Here is a 26,541-nt window from a genome sequence, read left to right on the forward strand (position 1 = left end):
CACTGGCTCTGCGGATCAGCCTCTCCGCTGGCAAAAGGGCGCGTGTGCGCGCCCCCAGGATTGCTCCCACGAACAGGTACGGCGATTCGTGGGAAGCTGCCTCCGTATATCTGCGGTGGTTGGTCGGCAAGTGGTTAACCACCTGCCGACCGCTCACAGAAAAAATAGTGTGAGTGAGCATCAGGTACACGCAGGCCTTCTTCCCAGTTTGGGGCACGTGCCCCCTGCCAACCCATGCTGTGGTTAGACACAGCACGAGTTTGGCAGCAGATTTCAGCTGTGCCTAATCATACACAGAGTTCTGTGTTTACAAAAACACAGAACTCTGTGTGCATAGGAACAGCGATCTGGCTGTTTCTTCTCCCTGAAATGAAGGTAGGAAAAACAGCCAGATCATAAATTAAAAGCAGCTCACATTACACATTGTTAGGCACATAGTTAACCCCTTGATTGCCTCTAGATGTTAACCCCTTCCCATCCAGTGTCATTACAGTGTTATCACTGAACACTGTATTAGTGTCACTAGCGATGTCAGTTAGTGACCCTCCCAGCCATTATCTATTAGTGTCAGATTGCCCACCACCCTATCACAGTCCCACTATAAGTCACTGATAACCACCATTACAGTATAGCGTCTATAGCTGCTTAAATTCCAGTATATATACACTGAACAAAATTATAAACGCAACACTTTTGTTTTTGCCCCCATTTTTCAGGAGCTAAACTCAAAGATCTAAGACTTTTTCTATGTACAAAAAAGGCCTATTTCTCTCAAATATTGTTCACAAATCTGTCTAAATCTGTGTTAGTGAGCACTTCGCCTTTGCCGCAGGTGTGGCATATCAAGATGCTGATTAGACAGCATGATTATTGCACACAGGGGTGCCTTAGGCTGGCCACAATAAAGACCACTCTAAAATGTGCAGTTTTACTGTATTGGGGGGGTCCGGAAACCAGTCAGTATCTGGTGTGACCACCATTTGCCTCACTCAGTGCAACACATCTCCTTTGCATAGAGTTGATCAGGTTGTTGATTGTGGCCTGTGGAATGTTGGTCCACTCCTTTTCAATGGCTGTGCGAAGTTACTGTATATTGGCAGGACCTGGAACATGTTGTCGTATACGCCAATCCAGAGCATCCCAAACCTGCTCAATGGGTGACATGTCTGGTGAGTATGCTGGCCATGCAAGAACTGGGATGTTTTCAGCTTCCAGGAATTGTGTACAGATCCTTGCAACATGGGGTGTGGATTCATGCTGCAACATGAGGTGATGGTCGTGGATGAATGGCACAACAATGGGCCTAAGGATCTCGTCTCGGTATCTCTGTGCATTCAAAATGCCATCAAGAAAATGCACCTGTGTTCATTGTCCATAACATGCGCCTGCCCATCAGGGCCGCTGATAGGGGGGGACCACCAGCCCTCTTGTAGGGGGCCCGAGCACACAGGGGGGCCCACACAGAGAGGGGGATTAGTGATGGACAACAAATGCAGAAATCTTCCTCCAGCACCTGAATCTGATCTGTCCCTCTCCCTGCTATCAGCTTTTATCTGTTGTGAAAGAGACAGTCGTCCCTCACTAATCCCCCTCCCTTGTGTGGGCCCCCTTCCCAGCACTTATCTCTGCTCAGGAGTTTATTTGTAAATTGTAACTTTGTTTCTCTCTCTGTCTCTCTGATCACTGAGCTCCAACTGCCCAGCCTGTATATTTTTTATCTTGTATCTTCTTTTTTATTTAACATAGTTTTTTTTTAGATTTAGCAAGAATTATGTTATGTTATATTTGTGTCTGCTAATAGTGATTTTGTTGTAATTTTAGCTAAATATATCTTTAATATTTTCTTGGGGGGGCCCTGCCAGGTAGTCTGTACGGGGGCCCGCGATTTCTAACAGCTGCCCTGCTGCCCATAGCATAACGCCACCACCACCATGGGCCACTCCATCCACAACATTGACATCAGAAAATCGCTCACCCACACAACGCCGTACACGCTGTCTGCCATCTGCCCTGTACAGTGAAAACCGGGATTTATCCGTGAGGAGAACACCTCTCCAAAGTGCCAGACACCATTGAATGTGTGCATTTGCCCACTCAAGTCGGTTACGACGATGAACTGCAGTCAGATCGAGACTCCGATGAGGATGACGAGCAATGCAGATGAGCTTCCCTGAGACGGTTTCTGACAGTTTGTGCAGAAATTCTTTGGTTATGCAAACCGATTGTTGCAGCAGCTGTCCGGGTGGCTGGTCTCAGATGATCTTGGAGGTGAGAAGCTGGATGTGGAGGTCCTGGGTTGGTGTGGTTACACGTGTTCTGTGGTTGTGAGGCCGGTTGGATGTACTGCAAATTCTCTGAAACGTCTTTGGAGATGGCTGATGGTAGAGAAAATAACATTCAATTCACGGGCAACAGCTCTGGTGGACATTCCTGCAGTCAGCATGCCAATTGCACGCTCCCTCAAAACTTGTGACACCTGTTGCATTGTGCTGTGTGATAAAACTGCACATTTTAGAGTGACCTTTTATTGTGGCCAGCCTAAGGCCCCTTTCACACTACGTCAGTTGTCATCCGTTTTTCGTCAGTTGTTATCTGTTTTTCGTCAGTTGTTATCCGTCTTTCATCCGTTGTCATCCGTTTTTACATAGAGATGCATCGATGTCCGTTTTTCATCCGTCAACGGATGGATGAAAAACGGACAAACGGACAGCGTGTGTGAAAGGGGCCTAAAGCAGATCTGTACAATAATCATGCTGTCTAATCAGCATCTTGATATGCCACACCTGTGAGGTGGATGGATTATCTCGGCAAAGGAGAAGTGCTCACAAAGGCCCCTTTTCACACAGGCGATCCGATCCGCCTGTCAATTTTTCAGGCGGACCGGATCGGATGCTCCATGCATCCCTATGGAGCGGTGGATGTCAGCGGAGACATGTCCGCTGACATCCGCTGCCATCGCATCCGATCCTGTCCATGAAATCCAGACAGATGGAAACCCTATTTTCCATCCGTCTGGTGGATAGGACAGGATGGGATCGGATGAGTTCAGACAGGCAATCCGTTATCATCCATTCCCCCATAGAGGAGAGCGGGTTTCTGTCAGCTCAGTCTCTGCACACAGAGCGGAGACAGAGCTGTCATCTGCCTGCTCAGCGGGGATCAGCAGATCGATCCCCCACTGAGCAGAACGGACTCCGTCAACAGAATGGACTGTGTGAAAGGGGCCTAACAGATTTAGACAGATTTGGGGACAATATTTGAGAAAAAAAGGCCTTTGTGTACATAGAAAAAGTCTTAGATCTCTGAGTTCAGCTCATGAAAAATGGGGGCAAAAACAGAAGTGTTGCGTTTATAATTTTATTCAATGTACAATGCCATACTTTGTAGACGCTATAACTTTTGCATAAACCAATAAATATACACTTATTGGTATTTTTTTTTTAATGAAGACATGTAGCAGAATTTTTTACCTAAATGTATGAAGAAATTTGATTTTTTATTATTTGTTTTGGATATGTTTTATAATAGAAATGTAAAAAGTGATGAGGTAATTGGCGCTGCCTAAAAGATGTGTAAAAGACTGGGTTAAAACCAATAACTTATGTGCAGAAAAACATCTCATATATCTAAATTAAAGTTATAAAGGGCAATAATGCAATAGCAGTGCATTCACAAACCAATATCTATATATATATATATCTTCTATAAAACAGAAAGTGCAATAGTGCAGTTACAGTGCGCACATCAAAAACTATGTATATATATCTTCTACATATATGTATATCCCAAAAGTGATTATAATGGGGAAAGCCAGCTAAAATAAGTCTAGCCAGTGAGCCCTTAATTATCCAAACGAAGAAATGGCTGGATATTCCAGCTGAAATATATTGCAGTGTTACCATGCAATGAAAGAAAGTGAAAAGAGGTGCTATTATTATAGTGAAATCCATAATAAAGTGTATAAGTGCAATATGGTCCCAAATAGGACCAATAGAGGTATATGTGATCCGAAGGATAAAACTATAAATAAGTGATACTAAAGTGCTATTGGTGCAGATGGTCTAGATAAAAAATGTCGGTCACTGGACCCATACTACTAAAGAGTGAAAAAAATATATAATATATATGTTCAATCCGTAGCAAAAAATCGATTCGTCAAATGAATAGAAAATGTCCATAAAAGGCCATAGAAAGGTGAGCTGTGGCGATGGTCAACTCCGTAGGTGATTCTCGTGATGCTCCAGTTATTTAAGTGCCGAGTGTGGAGACAGTGATTCCCCCTATATTTCAATTTCTCCCGTACTCACCAGAAAGCAGCACCCCTACAGGGGTAACCAGCGTGTAAGACACAGATCCACTCTCCGGTCAAATGGTATTCCTATACACTGATCCCTCTGGTAGAATATTCCTGGAGCCGTATATGCCGTGTGTATTTATATATCAAGCATACTCATAGGGAATATGTCCAGGGTGCCATAGAGAGAAAAGAGCCTCATATAGTGATGTATCGTTTATAAATCACAATTTTATTAATAAAAGATAACGTACTCACATTTAAGAAAGTTAAATCAGGCGACGGGTAATGTAGGGACCGCAAGACCCTCTTTAGCGGTGGCTTCCGGGACGCTGTGTTAGCCAACCACCGGATCTGCGTTGCAATGAGACGTCATTGATGACGAAACGCGTCAAGCGTAACTACGTCACTTCTGCATCGTTGCGGAATATTTTGTGGTATTGGTTTGTGAATGCACTGCTATTGCATTATTGCCCTTTATAACTTTAATTTAGATATATGAGATGTTTTTCTGCACATAAGTTATTGGTTTTAACCCAGTCTTTTACACATCTTTTAGGCAGCGCCAATTACCTCATCACTTTTTACATTTTTAACCTTCTCACATCCGCGCTACAGCCTATATACGGCTGCAGCGCGGACTTGAATTTTCGGGAGGCCGTTTTTAAACGGCCTCCCATAAACACGCCCGCCGCGCGCTCCCGCGAGCGCGCATCGGGCAGAAGCTGTGTTGGCCGTGTCCCTTGGACACAGCCAATCACAGATCGAGACGAATGGCCAATCACAGCGGCCATTCGTCACGATCGAGGCATCCAATGAGAGATGATCTCATATGTAAACATATGAGATCATCTGTCATTGCCTCGGTAGTAACAGACTCCCCGCGCGCTCCCGCGAGCGCGCACCGGGGATAATCTGTGTTGGCCGTGTCCCTTGGACACAGCCAATCACAGATCGTGACGAATGGCCAATCACAGCGGCCATTCGTCACGATCGAGGCATCCAATGAGAGATGATCTCAAATGTAAACATTTGAGATCATCACTCATTGCCAGCTCTCCCTCCTCACACACAGACTGCAGTGTGAGGAGAGGAGAGATCGTAAGTGAAAAAAAAGTGCCCACCATTGCCCACCAGTGATCACCAGTGCCCACCAGTGCCCACCAGTGTGCCCACCAGTGTGCCCACCAGTGTGCCCACCAGTGTTCCCACCAGTGTGCCATCAGTGTGCCCAGTCTCATCAGTGCCCACCAGTGTGCCCACCAGTGTGCCCACCAGTGCCCACCAGTGTGCCCATCAGTGCCTGCCCAGTGCTCATCAGTGCCGCCCAGTGCTCATCAGTGCCGCCCAGTGCCCACCAGTGTGCCCATCAGTGCCCGCCCAGTGCTCATCAGTGCCGTCCAGTGCTCATCAGTGCCGTCCAGTGCTCATCAGTGCCGCCCAGTGCTCATCAGTGCCGCCCAGTGCTCATCAGTGCCGTCCAGTGCTCATCAGTGCCGCCCAGTGCTCATCAGTGCCGTCCAGTGCTCATCAGTGCCGCCCAGTGCTCATAAGTGTGCCCAGTGCCCACCAGTGTGCCCATCAGTGCAGCCCAGTGCTCATCAGTGCCGCCCAGTGCTCATCAGTGCCGCCCAGTGCTCATCAGTGCCGTCCAGTGCTCATCAGTGCCGCCCAGTGCTCATAAGTGTGCCCAGTGCCCACCAGTGTGCCCATCAGTGCCGCCCAGTGCTCATCAGTGCCGCCCAGTGCCCATCAGTGCCCGCCCAGTGCTCATCAGTGCCGTCCAGTGCTCATCAGTGCCGCCCAGTGCTCATCAGTGCCGCCCAGTGCTCATCAGTGCCGTCCAGTGCTCATCAGTGCCGCCCAGTGCTCATCAGTGCCGCCCAGTGCTCATAAGTGTGCCCAGTGCCCACCAGTGTGCCCATCAGTGCCGCCCAGTGCTCATCAGTGCCGCCCAGTGCTCATCAGTGCCGTCCAGTGCTCATCAGTGCCGCCCAGTGCTCATCAGTGCCGCCCAGTGCTCATAAGTGTGCCCAGTGCCCACCAGTCTGCCCATCAGTGCCGCCCAGTGCTCATCAGTGTCACCGTGCCCATCAGTGTCACCAACGATGGCAAAAAAATTTTTCTCAGCTGAGGAGGCCTTCAATATAATCAGTGAGGACATGGACAGGGAGCTTTCTGCTTCGGAATCTTCGGAGTCAGAGTCTGACTCCGAAGTAAATTACGAGCCGGTCATTAGCAGCGGGACGCAGACCGACTCCGACGAGGAGGAATACTGCCCGCCTGCCAAACGAAGGCGTTCTGGTGAGGAGGAGGCAGTGCCATCCACCAGCTCCGCGGTGCCATCCACCAGCTTCGCAGTGCCATCCACCAGCTCCGCAGTGCCATCCACCAGCTCCGCAGTGCCATCCACCAGCACCACAGTGCCTCGGCAAGAAAGGCCAAGCTCAAGTGGGGTGTCACCTCGCCCCCAAAGGGTTAGGACCAACGCCAGCCTTCCCTATGCCCTTCTGAACCCCCTGTGGCTTCCTCCCAACTCAGGAGAAGCCATCATCCCCCCTTTCACTGCCCAGCCAGGAGTCCAGGTCAACACTGAGAACTTTGCCCCAATTGACTACTTCCGTTTAATTTTTACGGAGGACCTGCTGACGTCCATTGTGGCCCAGTGCAACCTGTATGCACATCAATTTATCCAGAGTAACCCCACATCTTTTTATTCCCGTCCCTTTGAGTGGAGAGACCTAACGGTGGAGGAGTTCAAGATATTTTTAGGCCTCACCCTCAACATGGGACTCAATAAAAAAAACGAACTGCAAGCATATTGGTCAACCAAACCAATCTACCATATGCCCATCTACTCTGCAGTAATGCCCAGGGCCAGGTATCTGATGATCATGAGGTTCCTACATTTCAATGACAATACCCAGTGCCCTCCCCGAAATTCCCCAGCATTTGACAAGCTGTTCAAAATTCGGCCACTTCTAAATTATTTTTCAGAAATATTCCCTCAATTATTTACCCCAGACCAAAATATATGTGTGGATGAGTCCCTTGTGAAATTTACTGGCAGGCTGGGCATCAAACAATTCATTCCCAGCAAACGGGCCCGCTATGGGGTGAAGCTTTACAAACTATGTGACCGAGCCACAGGGTACACCTATGCCTTCAGGGTGTACGAAGGGAAGGACACCCAGCTGCATCCCCCTGAATGTCCGGACTACATGGGATCAAGCGGGAAAGTCGTTTGGGACCTCATTTACCCCCTCCTTGAAAAAGGCTACCACCTGTACGTAGACAATTTCTACACCAGTTTGCCCCTGTTCCGAAACCTTCACAGAAAGAAGACTCCTGCATGTGGCACGGTCCGAAAAAACCGGAAAGGCTTTCCTCAAAGGCTAGTAAACACCAAGCTGAGAAGAGGGGAGACGGCGAGTCTGAGAAATGAGGAAGTTCTGGCTGTGAAGTGGAGGGACAGAAGAGATGTGTACATGTTGTCTTCGATCCACAATGACAACTATGTGGAATCCCGACGAAGGAATGGCCCAGTCCGAAAGCCAACATGTGTACATGAGTACAACTTATTCATGGGGGGAGTGGATTTCAACGACCAAATGATGGAACCCTATCTACCCACAAGACGTACCTATCATTGGTACAAAAAAGTAGCAATTTATATTTTTCATTTGGCCATATACAATTCCTACATTTTATACCGCAAATCCACCGAAAGCCCCCAACCCTTCCTTTATTACCTGGAGGAAATCTTCACAACCCTCATATTTCCAAACGGCCCACCAGAAAACATTAGATCTGACGTAATAAGCAGACTGTCTGAACGCCATTTTCCAAGTAAAATCCCTCCCACACAAAGAGACCAAAAACGGCAGAAAAAATGTAGGGTGTGTACCAAGGCAGGAATTCGAAAAGACACCCGCTATTACTGTCCCCAGTGTCCTTCCCAACCAGGCCTCTGTGTAGACGACTGTTTCCGCCGTTACCATACTTGTCTAAATTATTAGTATGGTAAACGTAGTCCTCCGCTTTCACCCCTTATGCCACTGTATACTCCTGAAATGACCCTGGACTGTTATACAACGACGCCTTTGCCTGCTGATTTTGTACCTATGTCTGCCTGCTCCGGAACTGACCCTGGCCTGTTTTTTGACCATGCTTCTGCCTGCTGATTCTGTTCATACCTCTGCCTGATCTGGAACTGACCCTGGACTGTTATTTGACCACGCCTTTGCCTGCCGATTTTGTACCTACCTCTGCCTGCTCTGGAACTGACCCTGGACTGTTTGACCACGATTTTTGCCTGCCTCTGGAAGTAGTGGGATTCATACCACAGGGGTCTCGCATATGTGAGGGGACCAGAAATGTTTTTCTGGATGAAGAAAACAATTTTTTTTGTTTTTCTTCTTCTCAGATTAGGGTCTGGATCCCGGAGGCTTCAAAGCGAATTGGGTGGGAGAAGCCTCTACCCCTGTCCCCATTCTATCCCGACAGAGGCCCTACTTCTGCCTGCAGGACTTACTGCCATCATGCCTCTGCCTGCCGCATGCACTGACACTGGACTGGTATCCTTGCCTGGAGAATTGCATGCACTGTTGCTGATCAAGTCCCTGCCTGCTGCCTGGACTCAACTCCTGTGGACAACTGCGCTTCTAAAACTACAGGTAAGCTTTTGTTTACCCTTTGCTCAGCAGAATGTATTATGGGGTGTAATTCATGGTAATTCATGGTATGTGCATGCTATGTGTCTTTGCATGTTGGGCCTCTGTATGTGACCTGACTGCGTAAAAGTCTCACACATGTGGTATCGCCATACTCAGGAGGAGTAGCAGAATGTATTTTGGGGTGTCATTTTTGCTATGTACATGCTATGTGTTGGAAATATCTTATAAATGGACAACTTTGTGTAAAAAAAATGCGTTTTCATTTTTTTTCCACATTTTCCGAAAGATTCTGGAAAAAAATGACATGTTCAAAAGACTCATTATGCCTCATAGAATATACGTTGGGGTGTTTGCTTTCCAAAATGGGGTCATTTAGTGGGCTTTTTCATTGTGCTGGTGCTCCAGGGCCTTCAAAAGTGTAATAGGTGGTTGAGAAATGAAAAGTGTATTTTATGCTCCGAGAACGCCTGGAGGTGCTACTTCAATGTTGGACCTCTGTATGTGGCCTGGCTGTAAAAAAGTCTCACACATGTGGTATCGCCATACTCAGGGGGAGTAGCAGAATGTATTTTGGGGTGTCATTTTTGCTATGTACATGCTATGTGTTGGAAATATCTTATAAATGGACAACTTTGTGTAAAAAAAATGCGTTTTCATTTTTTTTCCACATTTTCCGAAAGATTCTGGAAAAAAATGACATGTTCAAAAGACTCATTATGCCTCATAGAATATACGTTGGGGTGTTTGCTTTCCAAAATGGGGTCATTTAGTGGGCTTTTTCATTGTGCTGGTGCTCCAGGGCCTTCAAAAGTGTAATAGGTGGTTGAGAAATGAAAAGTGTATTTTATGCTCCGAGAACGCCTGGAGGTGCTACTTCAATGTTGGACCTCTGTATGTGGCCTGGCTGTAAAAAAGTCTCACACATGTGGTATCGCCATACTCAGGAGGAGTAGCAGAATGTATTTTGGGGGGTCATTTTTGCTATGTACATGCTATGTGTTGGAAATATCTTATAAATGGACAACTTTGTGTAAAAAAAATGCGTTTTCATTTTTCTTCCACATTTTCCGAAAGATTCTGGAAAAAAATGACATGTTCAAAAGACTCATTATGCCTCATAGATTATACGTTGGGGTGTTTGCTTTCCAAAATGGGGTCATTTAGTGGGCTTTTTCATTGTGCTGGTGCTCCAGGGCCTTCAAAAGTGTAATAGGTGGTTGAGAAATGAAAAGTGTATTTTATGCTCCGAGAACGCCTGGAGGTGCTACTTCAATGTTGGACTTCTGTATGTGGCCTGGCTGTAAAAAAGTCTCACACATGTGGTATCGCCATACTCAGGAGGAGTAGCAGAATGTATTTTGGGGTGTCATTTTTGCTATGTACATGCTATGTGTTGGAAATATCTTATAAATGGACAACTTTGTGTAAAAAAAATGCGTTTTCATTTTTTTTCCACATTTTCCGAAAGATTCTGGAAAAAAATGACATGTTCAAAAGACTCATTATGCCTCATAGATTATACGTTGGGGTGTTTGCTTTCCAAAATGGGGTCATTTAGTGGGCTTTTTCATTGTGCTGGTGCTCCAGGGCCTTCAAAAGTGTAATAGGTGGTTGAGAAATGAAAAGTGTATTTTATGCTCCGAGAACGCCTGGAGGTGCTACTTCAATGTTGGACTTCTGTATGTGGCCTGGCTGTAAAAAAGTCTCACACATGTGGTATCGCCATACTCAGGAGGAGTAGCAGAATGTATTTTGGGGTGTCATTTTTGCTATGTACATGCTATGTGTTGGAAATATCTTATAAATTGACAACTTTGTGTAAAAAAAATGCGTTTTCATTTTTTTTCCACATTTTCCGAAAGATTCCGGAAAAAAATGACATGTTCAAAAGACTCATTATGCCTCATAGATTATACGTTGGGGTGTTTGCTTTCCAAAATGGGGTCATTTAGTGGGCTTTTCCATTGTGCTGGTGCTCCAGGGCCTTCAAAAGTGTAATAGGTGGTTGAGAAATGAAAAGTGTATTTTATGCTCCGAGAACGCCTGGAGGTGCTACTTCAATGTTGGACCTCTGTATGTGGCCAGGCTGTAAAAAAGTCTCACACATGTGGTATCGCCATACTCAGGAGGAGTAGCAGAATGTGTTTTGGGGTGTAGTTGTAAGTATTCATATGCCATGTGAGAGAAATAACCTGTTGAATATGACAATTTTGTAAAAAAAAAAAAAAAAAAAAAAAAAAATTAATTTTGCAAAGAATTGTGGGAAAAAATGACAACTTCAAAAAACTCACCATGCCTCTTATTAAATACCTTGGAATGTCTACTTTCCAAAAAGGGGTCATTTGGGGGTCATTTGTACTTTCCTGGCTTGTTAGGGTCTCAAGAAGTGAGATAGGCTGTCAGTACATTAGGTGTGATCAATTTTCAATGATTAGCACCATAACTTGTAGACTCTCTAACTTTCACGCAGACCAAATAATGTACACTTATTTGGGTTATTTTTACCAAAGATATGTAGAAGTATACATTTTGGCCAAAATTTATGAAGAAAAATTACTAATTTGCAAAATTTTATAACAGAAACTAAAAAAAAAACGTTTTTTTTTTAAATTTGCGGTCTTTTTTCATTTATAGCGCACAAAATAAAAAGCCCAGCGGTGAATAAATACCATCAAAAGAAAGCTCTATTTCTATGAAAAAAAGGACGAAAAATTTATATGGGTTGAGTGTTGCATGACCGCGCAATTGTCATTCAAAGTGTGAGAGCACTGAAAGCTAAAAATTGGTCTGGATGGGAAGGGGGTTTAAGTGCAAAGTAGGCAAGTGGTTAATATTGACTTCATAGTCTATATTTTAGGGGTAGGCAGCAGTCTTTTATCATATATATAGATATATAATTTCTTCTCTCCATAGCGTGGAAATATTGTTTATCATATTTTATAATAGAAATTTTTTTTTTTTTTAACTTTTGGTCTTTTTTTTTGTTTATATAATTAAAAATAAAAGACCCAGTGATGATAAATTACCACAAAAAGAAAGCTCTATTTGTGTGAAAAAATGATATAAATGGAATTTGTTTACAGTGTTGCATTTAAAGCGCCCTTAGGGCTCATTCAGTGCCGTAACATTTTGCAACGGATGTACAGTAAAAATAATTTCATTAAAGGTTAAAGAAAAAATGCTGCAATGGATCTTATTAGCGCACAATGCGCGCCAGCGAACTTTATGCGCACCTTAAAGCAAACCAGCTGGTGTGAATGACCTCTTCCTACAGCGGGAGTCAGCCCTTACCTGGGCCATGCAATACTGTGATTGGCTGCACAGTGTTGACATCATGGGAAGCCCATTCCTACCAGCCCCTGAGTGTGGGTAGTTGGCTGTCAGCTGTCGGTGACAGCTCGGTCACAGTTCAGAGGTTGTTAGCTGAGCATGCCTCCAGAATAACACAGTGACGCATATATCCAAAGCCTGGGATACATGGATCGAAAGCCTTGTTTACACTAGCCCCCCGAAAAGTTCAGTGGTGGATCACTCTTCAGATGGCTTCCAGGCATTTAGAAGGAGATACAGCCGCCTCCTCAATGCTTTTTTTTATTTGCTGCTTTTTATTGTTAAAGGGAGATTTTGATGTACTGTAATTACCATGGCAAAAACATGAGCCAAACATTTGGCTTGAGGGCCAGTGCACACCATAGAAACACAGTTGGGATGCGGTCCTGATGCTTTTCTGTATGTGCGTTTTTTATGCTTTCCAGTGTGTTTATTATGGGTTTGTGGTGTGTATCTGATGTAGTCCATTGCATTGTTTCCCCCCTCTTTTTTATTACCTTTAGGGCTGGTTCACACCACAAAAACGCACTCCAGATCCGTTCTGGATGCATTTCTGCATGCGCATTTTTCAGTGTGTTTTTGATGCGTTTCCAGTTGCATTCCAGATACTTTTTTCCATCTTTTTTCCTGTTTTTTTCCCCACTGTACTGGCTTCTGGTGTGTTTTTGATGCATTCCAGTATATTCCGGTGTGTTTTGTTATGCGTTTTACACCGTTCAAATACAGTCCAGTGCAGGAAAAATGCAACATCTTGTACTTTTCTTTTATTGGAACTGGAACGCCCTGAAACTGACTGCACTATGCCCTTGGAAAATATATAACCTACTTTCTATGCATTTTTGATGCAGAAAAACACTGGACTACACGTGGTGTGAACTGGTCCTAAATAAGGACATGTATGTTACAGTGCATTTTTTGTGCGTTTAGGAGCTTTCTGGTGCATTTTTGATACGTTTTACCGCGTTCCAGTACAGACCTGTGCAGAAAAAAATGCAGCATGTTCTACTTATTTTTTCTGGAATGCACTGGAATTGACCGCACTGGTGTAACCTACTATCCATGCGTTTTTGATGCAGAAAAAAAAAACACACTGGACTGCATGTGGTGTGAACTGGCCCTGAAGGTTCGGCATGGTCCCATTGACTTAAATAGGTGAGTTTACCAGGCAGCGTCGCCTGTCAAACACAACATGATGAGTTCCATTTGCTGCAGTTGTGAGGCAAAGCATTGTGGATGTGATACGTGCACAGACCCCTCTGGCTGCATGGTATGTTTTAGGTGGGCGATAAAACTTTGGCTCAACCCATTGTTGAACAAGGCTTATTAAAGGAGATTGTACAGCCAGCGTGAGGAGAGTTTTGAAATGACACTCAGGAATGTTTTAAAAAACTCTCAGCGTGATCTGTTTAGACTTGTGATTATTTCATTTTCAAGCTGAGCTTCCTAGAAATGGTAGCAAGTATGGCAGAGATTGGCCATTTCCTCTGATCTGGCTACGTACATACAATATTAATCTGCCTGTGGTTGGATATGGATTTCACTCTCTGACAGGAAAGACTTTATACGTGAAGACTGGTGTTTGCAGTAGGTGGCAGTGCTTGACCACAGTGCAGGAAGCCTGTGTCAGCGACAATCGCCCCTTCTCCCAAGATTCATTCCCTCTAATCATGGCGCAGGAAAAGCAGAGGTGCAGAAAGGTGCCAGTGACGGTGACAGGGACATATATTCAACTAGATTAATAATAGTATGAATTACAGCTGTCATATTTGAAGTGAAACTTTCAGCCGGTATATATTTTTAAGGGCCAGTTCACAGCACATGCGGTCCGTTTTTTTTTTTTTTTTGCATCAAAAACGCATGGAAAGTAGATTATATGGTTTACAATGGATAGTTCACACCAGTGTGGTCAGATACAAAAGCATCAACAATCTGACTTCCTGATAAATTGAATTTTAGTTTTAATTATCATGATATAAAATAAAGTATGTGGGGGCCTTTTGGTGGGTGTGTTTTTTTTTGTTTTGGGGGGGGGGGGAGTTGGGGGGCAGCATTTTATTCTTGGACCCAGGCAGCACAATGTCTTGTGCCAGCCCTGGGTAAAATGCATCAAAAATGCACCTAAACGCACCAAAAATTCACTGAACACACATGTCCTTATTCAAGGTGAAGAAAAAAGAGGGGGAAAAATGCACTGGAAGGGAACAAAAACGCACTAGAATGCATCAAAAATGCACTGAAATGCATCAAAAACACATCAAAAACATGCATGCAAAAAAGCATCCAGAATGCATCCGGACTATATTTCTATGGTGTGAACCAGCCCTAAAAGTAAATGTTTCCCAAAATACACACAAGGTGTGTGCCATTACCATTGCTGGCCAGAAGACCCAGCTCTGTGTCCTGGGGCGTATATACCGCAAAGCAAACAAGGCATTTGCCTTGGGAGTCATTTTGGGGGGGGCTTGTACCGAGATGATATGCAGCCGCAGGCACCACCTTGGTACTGTTTTTTGGAGCTGGCAGTCGACTCTCTTGTAATAGCAATCAGAGCAGCTTATTAGCCACCTGGTTGCTATAACAAGTAGCGAGAGGGGACATCCCCCCTCCTGCCACCTTCCGTGGTTCTCTTGAGATCTCTTCTGTTCCACCAGCTGGTAGGACAGCCAACCAAAACCAAAACCAAGGCCTCATGCACACTGGACGTTTTTACAGCTGCTGTTAGCAGCGTCAGACGTTTTTTTTTGCAGCTGCAGAACGCCCATCCATGTTATTCTATGGCCTCATGCACACATAGAGCTTTTAGGAGCTCCAAGTGGCATAGGCGTTTTACAGCTCCAAAAAAATCCCAGGAACATCTGTGACACAAGGGGGCGTGGTCTCCCGATGACGTCATCTGGCGGCCACCCCCCGAATGGCTATATAATAAGCTGCAGAGACCAGAGGCCGGCATAATCGCTGAAGACGTCGTCGTCGGAGGACCGGAGGAAGAAGGACAGCCGACAGCCGACAGCAAAAGAGCAGAAGACCGGAGAGGAGAAGACAAGAAGATTGGACAGCAGAAGGGCGGACAGCAGAAGACCCTCGGAGAGGAGAAGACAGCAGAAGACCCCCGGAGAGGAGAAGACAAGAAGGGCGGACAGCAAAAGAGCAGAAGACCCCCGGAGAGGACAAGAGCCGGATGAAGATTTTTAATAAATTTTCCAAAACGTCTCCTGTCGTTATTTCCATACACTGCATTTTATGGGGTGAATGAGTAGGGGTACAGTGTACCCCATACCCATTCACATAGGGAGGGGGTCCGGGATCGGGGGCCCCCTTGTTAAAGGGGGCTTCCAGATTCCGATGAGCCCCCTGCCCGCAGACCCCCACAACCACCGGCCAGGGTTGTGGGGATGAGGCCCTTGTCCTCATCAACATGGAGGCAAGGTGCTTTGAGGTGCGGGGTGCAGAGCCCCCCCTGCCCCAAAGCACCCACACCCCCCCCATGTTGAGGGCGTGTGGCCTGGTATGATCCAGGGGGGGTGGGGCCGCTCGCTCGTCCCCTCCCCTTTCCTGGCATGCGGGACTGCATGCTCGGATAAGGATCTGGTATGGATTTTGGGGGGGACCCCACGCAGTTTTTTCGGCGCGGGGCTACCCTCAAATTCCATACCAGATCCGAAGGGCCTGGGGGGGAACCCCACGCCGTTTTTTTCCCCATTTTGGCGTGGAGTTCCCCCTCAAGATTCTCACAGTGCAGGTCGCACCGCAAGTCGGATCACCCTGATCCGACCTGCGGTGTGACTTCCATTCAAATCAATAGGCTCCCATAGGGAACCATTGATTTTGAATGGAGGCAGAAAAAAACGCTGCTAACAGCTACTGTGGCCAAACGTGCAATAACGCTAGTAGAAAAAGCTACTGAAAGCACGTTTTTACAGCTGCTGTTTCCCGGCGTTATGTAAACAGCTTTGGAGCATGTTTTTATGACGCCATGTGTGCATGGAGCCTAAAGATTGAAAGTATTCAAAAACACCATACACTAGGGGGTGCGCTGAGGACCCTGTGGATTGATAGAGGGACTCTGTAGAGAAGTGTGGAGGATTGTGGGAGGTGTAGATTCCAAGTTTCCACAGACTGAAAGTGGTTGTAAATACTTACATATACCCAGTGAAGTGGCTGGCCTCAGATGATACACAGAGATGAAACAAATCCTCCTACATAAGCAGTACCTGTTTATCTTCAGTCTTCTTTTCTCTACATCCATTCAACGTGCAGAATTATGAAGCGTATCTGAGCTGTCAGAAAAAAGGAAAATGAAAGTGGTTGTAAACCTCAGCCATGAAATATAAGTGCCATTTCTGTCTTCTGCTTAGTTCCCCTGCTAATCTGACATAGCTCCCAACTGTCCCTGATTTCGAGGGACTGTCTCTGATTTGTAACAAAGTCCCTCTGTCCCTCTTTCCTCATCATTTGCCCCTCATTTTGGTCTGATCTATATATTTGTATATAAAATTCTCTATTTATCTTTAAAAAAGTGAACCTAAGGGAACCTTTCATCCAATTTCTAAATTGCTGCATTTGTAAATTTCAGAAGCCAATATAAAGAAATAATAGTGAATATACAATACCTTGGACTGTCAACTTTCCAAAAAGGACTCATTTGGGGGGTATTTGTACTGCCATGGCATTTTAGGGGGTAGGAAGGGGATGAAAATGTCCGATATTGAGGTTACATAGTTACATAGTAGGTGAGGTTGAATAAAGACAATAGTCCATCCAGTTCAACCTGTGTAGGTGTGCGTGGCCATAATCATCTCTCGTACCCCTGAATGTTCTGATCCTTGAGATGTACGTCTAAGAGTCTTTTGAAAGCCCTCAGAAACCACCTCTTGTGGTAGAGAATTCCACAATCTTGTAGCCCTAACAGTAAAGAACCCCCCTCGTTGCCTGAGGTTAAAACGCTTCTCCTCTAATCGCATTGTATGCCCTCTAGTCCTCATGCAATCCTTCCGACTGAAAAGCTTTTTTTCTATGCTGAGATCACCATTGAGATATTTATAAATTGCTATCATGTCCCCTCTCAGGCGTCTCTTTTCCAGGGAGAATAAATCAAGCGATTGCAGATGCTCTTCATACTTAAGGTCCTCCAATCCCCTAATTAGTTTAGTTGCCCTTCTCTGGACTCTCTCCAGCTCCAACACATCCCTCCTGAGGACCGGCGACCAGAACTGGACAGAATACTCCAGATGTGGGCGGACCAGAGTTTTATAAAGTGGAAGGATTATAGTCTTATCTCTGGAATACATCCCTTTCTTTATGCATGCCAATATTCTGTTGGCTTTGGCAGCTGCCGCTTGACATTGCATGCTATTGCTTAGTCTATCCTCTACCAGGACTCCCAGATCTTTCTCCATTTTTGTTTCCCCCAAAGGTTCCCCCCATAACGTGTATTGTGCTTTTATGCTTTTAGTCCCCAAGTGCAAAACCTTACACTTCTCCACATTAAACCCCATGTCGTTGTCCAGGTCATTCTGTAGGATATCTGCTTCATGCTGTGCAGTTATTGCCCTGCCCAATTTTGTGTCGTCTGCAAAAACTGATATAGAGCTACTGATCCCGTCCTCAATGCTGTTTATGAATAAATTGAACAGGGTTGGTCCCAGGACTGAGCCTTGGGGGACCCCACTTACCACCTCAGACCAGTCTGAGTATGCACTATTTATTACCACCCTTTGGACACGTCCTTTTAGCCAGTTCTGTATCCAAGAGCAGACCTTGCGGTCGATACCTGCAGACCTTATTTTATAAATTAAGCGCTTGTGGGGAACTGTATCAAATGCCTTAGCGAAATCCAGGTACACCACATCCACTGGTCTCCCCCTATCTAGCTCACAACTCACCTCCTCGTAGAATGTTAAGAGATTGGTTTGACAAGAACGACCATTTGTAAACCCGTGCTGGTTACTGCTGATGATTTTGTTGTCTTTAGCAAACTCTACGATATAGTCCCTTATCATCCCCTCCAGAAGTTTACATACTATCGATGTCAGACTGACAGGCCTATAGTTTCCCGGGATATGCCTCTGCCCTTTTTTGAATATCGGTATCACGTTAGCTTTCCTCCAATCCCCTGGTATAATTCCTGTCATAATACTGTCAGCAAAGATCAGGAACAGTGGTCTAGATATAGTCTTACTAAGTTCTTTGAGTACTCTCGGATGTACACCATCCGGGCCTGGTGATTTGTTTGTGTTAATTTTATCCAGCCTTTCCCTGATTTCACCCTCTGTTAGCCATAGTGGCAAGTCCTGTGTATTACTACTAACCATACAGTCATGGTCAGTGTACCCCTCCTTTTCCTGTGTAAAGACTGACGAGAAAAAGGCGTTCAGCACGGTTGCCTTTTCAGTGTCCTCTGTAACCATCCTCCCATCATCGTTAATTATGTGTGCAATATGCTCTGCCCTAGTTTTTTTGCTGTTGATATATTTAAAGAATTTCTTTGGGTTCTTTTTACTATCCTCCGCTATTTGTCTCTCAAAGCTGATTTTAGCCATTTTGATTTTGTATTTACATTTCTTATTTGCCTCCTTGTATTGCTTGAAAGCTGATACTGTGCCCTCTGATTTATATTTCTTGAAGGCCAATTTTTTTCCCTTAATAAGTTTTTTAACATTACGGTTTAGCCAGCCAGGTTTGGCTTTGTCTCTTCTTAATTTATTTCCCATTGGAATGTACTGCGAGATGCATTTGTTTAATATGTTCCTAAAGCAATCCCATGTTTCCTCCGTGGTCAGTGTTCCTAGGGTTTGGTCCCAGTTTACCCTTTCCATCATGGAGCACAATTTGGGAAAGTTTGCCCTTCTGAAGTTTAGGGTTCTTAAGTTCCCCACTTGCTTTGTTTTATTGTTATTTACGCTAAATGTGATCATCCTGTGAGCGCTAGAGCCCAGGTTGTCCTGGACTCCTATCTCCGAGATTAGGTCTGGGTCATTAGTGATCAATAGATCAAGGACTGCATTTTCTCTAGTAGGAGAATCCACCAACTGAGACATGTAGTTATCCTGTAAGGTTTCCATGAATAGACGGGCCTTCTGTGAGTGTGTAGTCCCCTCTTCCCAGTCAATGTCGGGATAATTGAAGTCCCCCAATACGATGACTGATCCCAGTTTTGCCACTTTTCCCAATAGTGATATAAATTCCAGCTCTACCTCCTCCCTTTGGTTGGGTGGCCTATAGCAAACCCCCACAATTACTTTTCTCTTTTCTTCTTCCCTGTGGAGTTCTACCCATACAGATTATAACTCCATACTCATCCCTTCCGTAATATCAGGTGGTTAAATAATTTTTTTTTTTTACATCTTGTCACGAGAGCAGTGGTGTGGTGGTGATCAGGGACACTGACTGGTGATAGGATGTAAATAATTTTTTTTAAAATTTGTTTACATTTTTTTAAATTGGGGCTGCGGGCATGGTTCAGGACATGCAGGGGCTGCGGACATGGTACAGGAGATGCAGGGGCTGCGGGCATGGTGCAGGAGATGCAGAGGCTGCGGGCATGATGCAGGGGCTGCGAGCATGGTGCAGGAGATGCAGAGGCTGTGGGCTTTGTGCAGGAGATGCAGGGGCTGCGGGCATGGTACAGGAGATGCAGGGGCTGCAGGCATTGTGCAGGAGATGCAGGGGCTGCAGGCATGGGGCAGGAGATGTAGGGGCTGCAGGCATGGTGCAGGAGATGCAGGGGCCACGGGCATGGTGCAGGAAATGCAGGGGCTGCAGGCATTGTGTAGGAGATGCAGGGCTGCGGGCATGTAGCAGGGCTTTGGGCATGGTACATGCAGGGCTGTGGGCATGGTAAAGGAGAGGCAGTGCTGCAGGCATAATACAGAAGATGCAGAGGCCTCAGGCATGGTGCAGGAGATGCAGGGGCTGCGGGCATGCTACAGGAGATGCAAGGGCTGCAGGCATGGTGCAGGAGATGCAGAGGCTGCGGGCATGATGCAGGGGCTGCGGGCATGGTGCAGGAGATGCAGGGGTTGCGGGCATGATGCAGGAGATGCAGGGGCCGCAGGCATTGTGTAGGAGATGCCGGGCTGCGGGCATGATGCAGGGCTTTGGGCATGGTACATGCAGGGCTGTGGGCATGGTACAGGAGAGGCAGTGCTGTGGGCATAGTACAGAAGATGCAGTGCTGCAGACATGGTACAGGAGATTCTTCTGAAGAATCTCCTGAACCATGCCCACAGCACTGCATCTCCTGAGGAGATGCAGGGGTTGCGGAGAGGTCTCACTTACCGTTTGGTGAGGCTCCTTGCATTTAAAAATGGTGCCGCCCAGCGCCAACACATCACAGCGCATGCGCCTTCTGCCCGAGAGTAGCTGAGCGTGTACGGGCTTTCCCGAACGGCGGCGGCGCATGCGCAGTGTACCTGTCAGGCTGGCCATGGATAGTTTTTTTTTCAGGTGCGTTGATCTTCAGCCAGCCCCATCTTCAGACAGTCCTGCTGTGGCGCGTCCTGGCTGTGAGTAACTGACTGCTGCGAGCTGTGATGACCGCACGGAGCCCCTGTTGCCCATGGTGCCTTGTGCGGCTGCACAGCTCACACACCCCAAAGGCCGGCCCTGATTTCCACCCGGGATAACAGTGCTTCTGCCTGGCCATATTATTATAAAAGGGCAGGTAGGATGTGCTTAAATACTCCTGTTGGTTATAGAAGCTCCTTCTAAATATTCTTGACTTGTTGTTGTACCAAAAAACAGCTCCTGTCTCATTTTACTTGTTTTCACAGAAAGCTAGAAACAGAAAGTAAAAAAGTAAAATTTAAAAATTAAAACAACAATGTACAAATAATAAATAAAATAAAAAAAATAGATATAAAAATTATACACAAAAAAGGGGAAAAAAGAAAAGAAAAACAAAATAAAATAAATTTAACAACTGTAAATACGCTCCCTCCAGAAAATACCCTCTTCTTAAAAAAGCAGGTCAAGGAGCCAAACTGATGGTTTCCACTATGACGAATAATTTATTTATTGGAAGCGGGGGAAAGGTGGAGATGTAAATGCTACACTTACTGTAGGTAGCAGTGCTCTTCTCTCTTTTTTACCTTTTCGCTTATACATGGTTTGCTGATGGGAGCCTCCCCAGACCCTTCTTGGAAGAGAGACTGCTGATGTTGCCATTATGTGAACTTTATGCCGCAGTGTTTTTTAATAAACCTTTTTTTATATGAACTTTTCTCAAGGCATAATAAACTTTCTTTTTATGCTGTTTTTATTGCTGTCATTTTATTTTAATTCTCAATTTTTGGCTGTCATACTAGTGCCCCCTTTTTTGTGCCTGGGCATGCTTAGGGTGTTGGTACCCTTTGTGGCTTTGTATTCGCTGATGATGGTTTGTCCACCAATTTTCCATGCCTGGAATTTGCACTGCGGATGAAACAGAAATGTGATTTCTGCCCATGGTGAAATGATTTCCGTTCCCTTTCAGCTACATGAGTTTTTTTTTCCCCTTGATGGTTGTTGCCACACTGTGACACCGTATGACTTAATTCTGGTTGAGTGACCCTTAGCTGAGAGGTCCATCATTACAGGCACAAACAAATTACCATAATGCTGACCAGAAGCTGAGCTTCTGCCGACATTCACAAACCCTGAATCAAGGGAGTATCCAGGACTCCTCCCCAGCCCGACAAGCTGCTGTCTGTCATGAGAACCTTCCAAGACATTGAAAGAAGAATTTGCCTGGTTTTGCTGATCAGATGAATGATCTGCATCTGCTTGTGCCAAACAACCAGAAGGGCAATGGTCTGAAATTAAATTGGGCATACACTACTGCCTTGAAAAGGGCTCTAAGACCCTCATGCAAAAGTAAATGAGGGAGTCTTCTGGACCAAAGAGTTTGAATGTGGGAGTGAAGGGGCCAGGAGCTAGTCTGGAGGAAGAAAAACCCTGGATCAGGCAGTTTCTAGAATCAAGCCTAGATATTTCAAGCACAGGGTTGATCTTCTGGAGATTGCAAATCCATCTGAACATCTGCAGGGACAGCACCATCTGACAGACATTAGCTGACAAGGTCTGGATTGACTGTTCCTTCAGAAAGAAGTCGAGGAATCCCATGATGGCAATACCTTGAGAACACAGCAGATCTAGAACAAGAGCTAACACCTTGGTGAACCCAAGCTACCCTGTAAAGGCCAAAGGAAGGGCAACAAACTGGTAATGTTGCATGCCCACAGCAAATGTGGAAAATGGGGATGTGCAAGTAGGCATCCTACTGCCACAGATGCCGCAGATGCTGGAAGGTCTCCAGAAACCTATAAGTGACTTATAGATTTCAGATATAGTTACATACTTAGTCTGTAGGGATGCACCGAATATTCGGCGGCCGAACATTATTCGGCCGAAAATAGAGAAAATAGCACTTTCGGCGTTCGGCCGAATAAGTCAAAAGGCCGAATAATTTTGAGCCGAACAATGTCAGCTTCCGCCCTGACCGCTCACCTTCCTCATTGCGGCTCGCGGCTCCCTTCTCACACGCCGCCGGTGTCCTGTCCGGCCGCGAGTAGGGGGTGTGACGTCACGCGCGCGTCCCGCCCCCTGCTCCTGACTGCGGCTCCTTCACACTAGGTCCACGCCCCGCCCCCCTGTTCGCGGCTTTTGGCTCTGGCTGCAGTTCAGGTATGTGATGTGGAGCTGAGCACATTTGGGGGAGAATACGGTAGCTGGCAGCTGCACAAGTATTAGTGTGCAGACTGCCATATGTTGTTGCCACTTGCCATGCTCATTACATTAGAGTGCCCTATAAAGTGCCCCTTAAAAAAAAAAAAAAAAAAAAAAAAAATGTGCCCAACAGAGTGCTCCCTTGACATAAAATGTGGCCATCAGCGTGCCCCTTATTTTATGCTAAGGGAATGCTGATGAGCATATTTTATGTTAAGGGTCACTCTGAGGAGCATATTTTATGTTAAGGGGCACTCTGATGGGCATATTTTATTTTAAGGGGCACGCTAATGGGCATATTTTATGTTAAGAGCAACGCTGATTTAAATGTTTTGTTTTGCCCATCAGCGTGCCCCCTAACATAAAATGTGCCCATCAGCGTGCCCCCTAACATAAAATGTGCCCATCAGCGTGCCCCCTAAAAATTGGCAAAATAAATGGAAAAAATGCGAAACACCGCGTTCGGTTTTCGGCCAAGTATTTCATTATTATTCGGCTTCAGCTTCGGCCAAGAATTTCATTTCGTTGCATCCCTATTAGTCTGGTTGAAAAATGACACAAGTCTATCCAGTTCATTATACAATCCTATATACACAATCCTTTACTCGCAGTTGATCCAGAGGAAGACAAAAAAAATGAAAACCCCAACAGAGCATAATCCAATTTGCTCCAGTGGGGAAAAAAAAATCCTTCCTGATCCCCCAAGCGGCAATCAGATATTCCCAGAATCAGCTTTACCTATAAATAGTAGTATCCAGTTATATTATGTGTATCTAGGAAAGAATCCAGGCCTTTTTTAAAACAATCTACAGAGCTAGTCAGAACCAGCTCTTGAGGGAGTCTATTCCACATTTTCAGAGCTCCTACTGTGAAGAAACCTTTCCGTATTTAGAGATGAAATCTCTTTTCCTCTAGATGTAAAGAGTGTCCCCTTGTCCTCTGTGATGACCTTAAAGTGAATAACTCAACACCAAGTTCACTATGTGGACCACTTATGTATTTGTACATGTTGATCATATCCCCCCTTAATCTCCTTTTCTCAAGAGAGAATAAATTCAGTTCCTCTAATCTTTTCTCATAGCTGAGCTCCTCCATGCCTCTTATCAGTTTGGTTGCCCTTTTTCTGCACTTTCTCCAGATCCCCAATATCCTTTTTGTGAACTGGTGCCAAAAACTGAACTGCATTTTCCAGATGAGGTCATACAATGAATTGCACAGGGGCAACATTTTCTCTCTGTCTCTCTGCTGTCCATTCAAGAAAGGATTTTGCTTGCTTTTGAATCCAGTGCTTGGCATTGCATGCTATCATTAACTTATGATTTATCAGAACACCCAAATCCCTCTCCACCATTGATTCCCCCTGTTCTCCTCCTAGTATGTGAGATGCTTGCATGTTCTTCCCACTTGAGTGGGGGGAACTCTGTGTGGTAGTATCTGGAGACAACATGCTTTTCTTGTATTTTGCCAGAACAGTGCTGTGAAGGCCAAAAAGTGCCCCTACCCCCGACAAGGAGGCATCTGTCCCCTCATTGTGAGGAGGGATTGTTCCTGAACTTGGTGTGCTTGGAAGTCCACGTCTTATGGCACAAATAAGACCCAGGCTTGAACTTGGCTCCAAAGGCCTGAGAGAAACAAAAATAATTATTCTGCATTACAGGGTCTGGACTTTCCACATCTTGAGTGTGCTGTCCAGTTCTGGGAACCAGTCCTCAGAAAGGATGTGCTGGAACTAGTGAGAGTCCAGAGAAGGGCAGCAAAGATAATGGAGATAATGGAGCGCATGCGCCTTCTGCCCGAGAGTAGCTGAGCGTGTACGGGCTTTCCCGAACGGCAGCGGCGCATGCGCAGTGTACCTGTCAGGCTGGCCATGGATAGTTTTTTTTTCAGGTGCGTTGATCTTCAGCCAGCCCCATCTTCAGACAGTCCTGCTGTGGCGCGTCCTGGCTGTGAGTAACTGACTGCTGCGAGCTGTGATGACCGCACGGAGCCCCTGTTGCCCATGGTGCCTTGTGCGGCTGCACAGCTCACACACCCCAAAGGCCGGCCCTGATTTCCACCCGGGATAACAGTGCTTCTGCCTGGCCATATTATTATAAAAGGGCAGGTAGGATGTGCTTAAATACTCCTGTTGGTTATAGAAGCTCCTTCTAAATATTCTTGACTTGTTGTTGTACCAAAAAACAGCTCCTGTCTCATTTTACTTGTTTTCACAGAAAGCTAGAAACAGAAAGTAAAAAAGTAAAATTTAAAAATTAAAACAACAATGTACAAATAATAAATAAAATAAAAAAAATAGATATAAAAATTATACACAAAAAAGGGGAAAAAAGAAAAGAAAAACAAAATAAAATAAATTTAACAACTGTAAATACACTCCCTCCAGAAAATACCCTCTTCTTAAAAAAGCAGGTCAAGGAGCCAAACTGATGGTTTCCACTATGACGAATAATTTATTTAATTGGAAGCGGGGGAAAGGTGGAGATGTAAATGCTACACTTACTGTAGGTAGCAGTGCTCTTCTCTCTTTTTTACCTTTTCGCTTATACATGGTTTGCTGATGGGAGCCTCCCCAGACCCTTCTTGGAAGAGAGACTGCTGATGTTGCCATTATGTGAACTTTATGCCGCAGTGTTTTTTAATAAACCTTTTTTTATATGAACTTTTCTCAAGGCATAATAAACTTTCTTTTTATGCTGTTTTTATTGCTGTCATTTTATTTTAATTCTCAATTTTTGGCTGTCATACTAGTGCCCCCTTTTTTGTGCCTGGGCATGCTTAGGGTGTTGGTACCCTTTGTGGCTTTGTATTCGCTGATGATGGTTTGTCCACCAATTTTCCATGCCTGGAATTTGCACTGCGGATGAAACAGAAATGTGATTTCTGCCCATGGTGAAATGATTTCTGTTCCCTTTCAGCTACATGAGTTTTTTTTTCCCCTTGATGGTTGTTGCCACACTGTGACACCGTATGACTTAATTCTGGTTGAGTGACCCTTAGCTGAGAGGTCCATCATTACAGGCACAAACAAATTACCATAATGCTGACCAGAAGCTGAGCTTCTGCCGACATTCACAAACCCTGAATCAAGGGAGTATCCAGGACTCCTCCCCAGCCCGACAAGCTGCTGTCTGTCATGAGAACCTTCCAAGACATTGAAAGAAGAATTTGCCTGGTTTTGCTGATCAGATGAATGGGTCATTCCAGAGATTGCATCTGCTTGTGCCAAACAACCAGAAGGGCAATGGTCTGAAATTAAATTGGGCATATACTACTGCCTTGAAAAGGGCTCTAAGACCCTCATGCAAAAGTAAATGAGGGAGTCTTCTGGACCAAAGAGTTTGAATGTGGGAGTGAAGTGGCCAGGAGCTAGTCTGGAGGAAGAAAAACCCTGGATCAGGCAGTTTCTAGAATCAAGCCTAGATATTTCAAGCACAGGGTTGATCTTCTGGAGATTGCAAATCCATCTGAACATCTGCAGGGACAGCACCATCTGACAGACATTAGCTGACAAGGTCTGGATTGACTGTTCCTTCAGAA

This window comes from Pelophylax lessonae (genome assembly GCF_965119305.1).
Source record: "Pelophylax lessonae genome assembly, chromosome: 3".
Classification (NCBI taxonomy): Eukaryota; Metazoa; Chordata; class Amphibia; order Anura; family Ranidae; genus Pelophylax; species Pelophylax lessonae.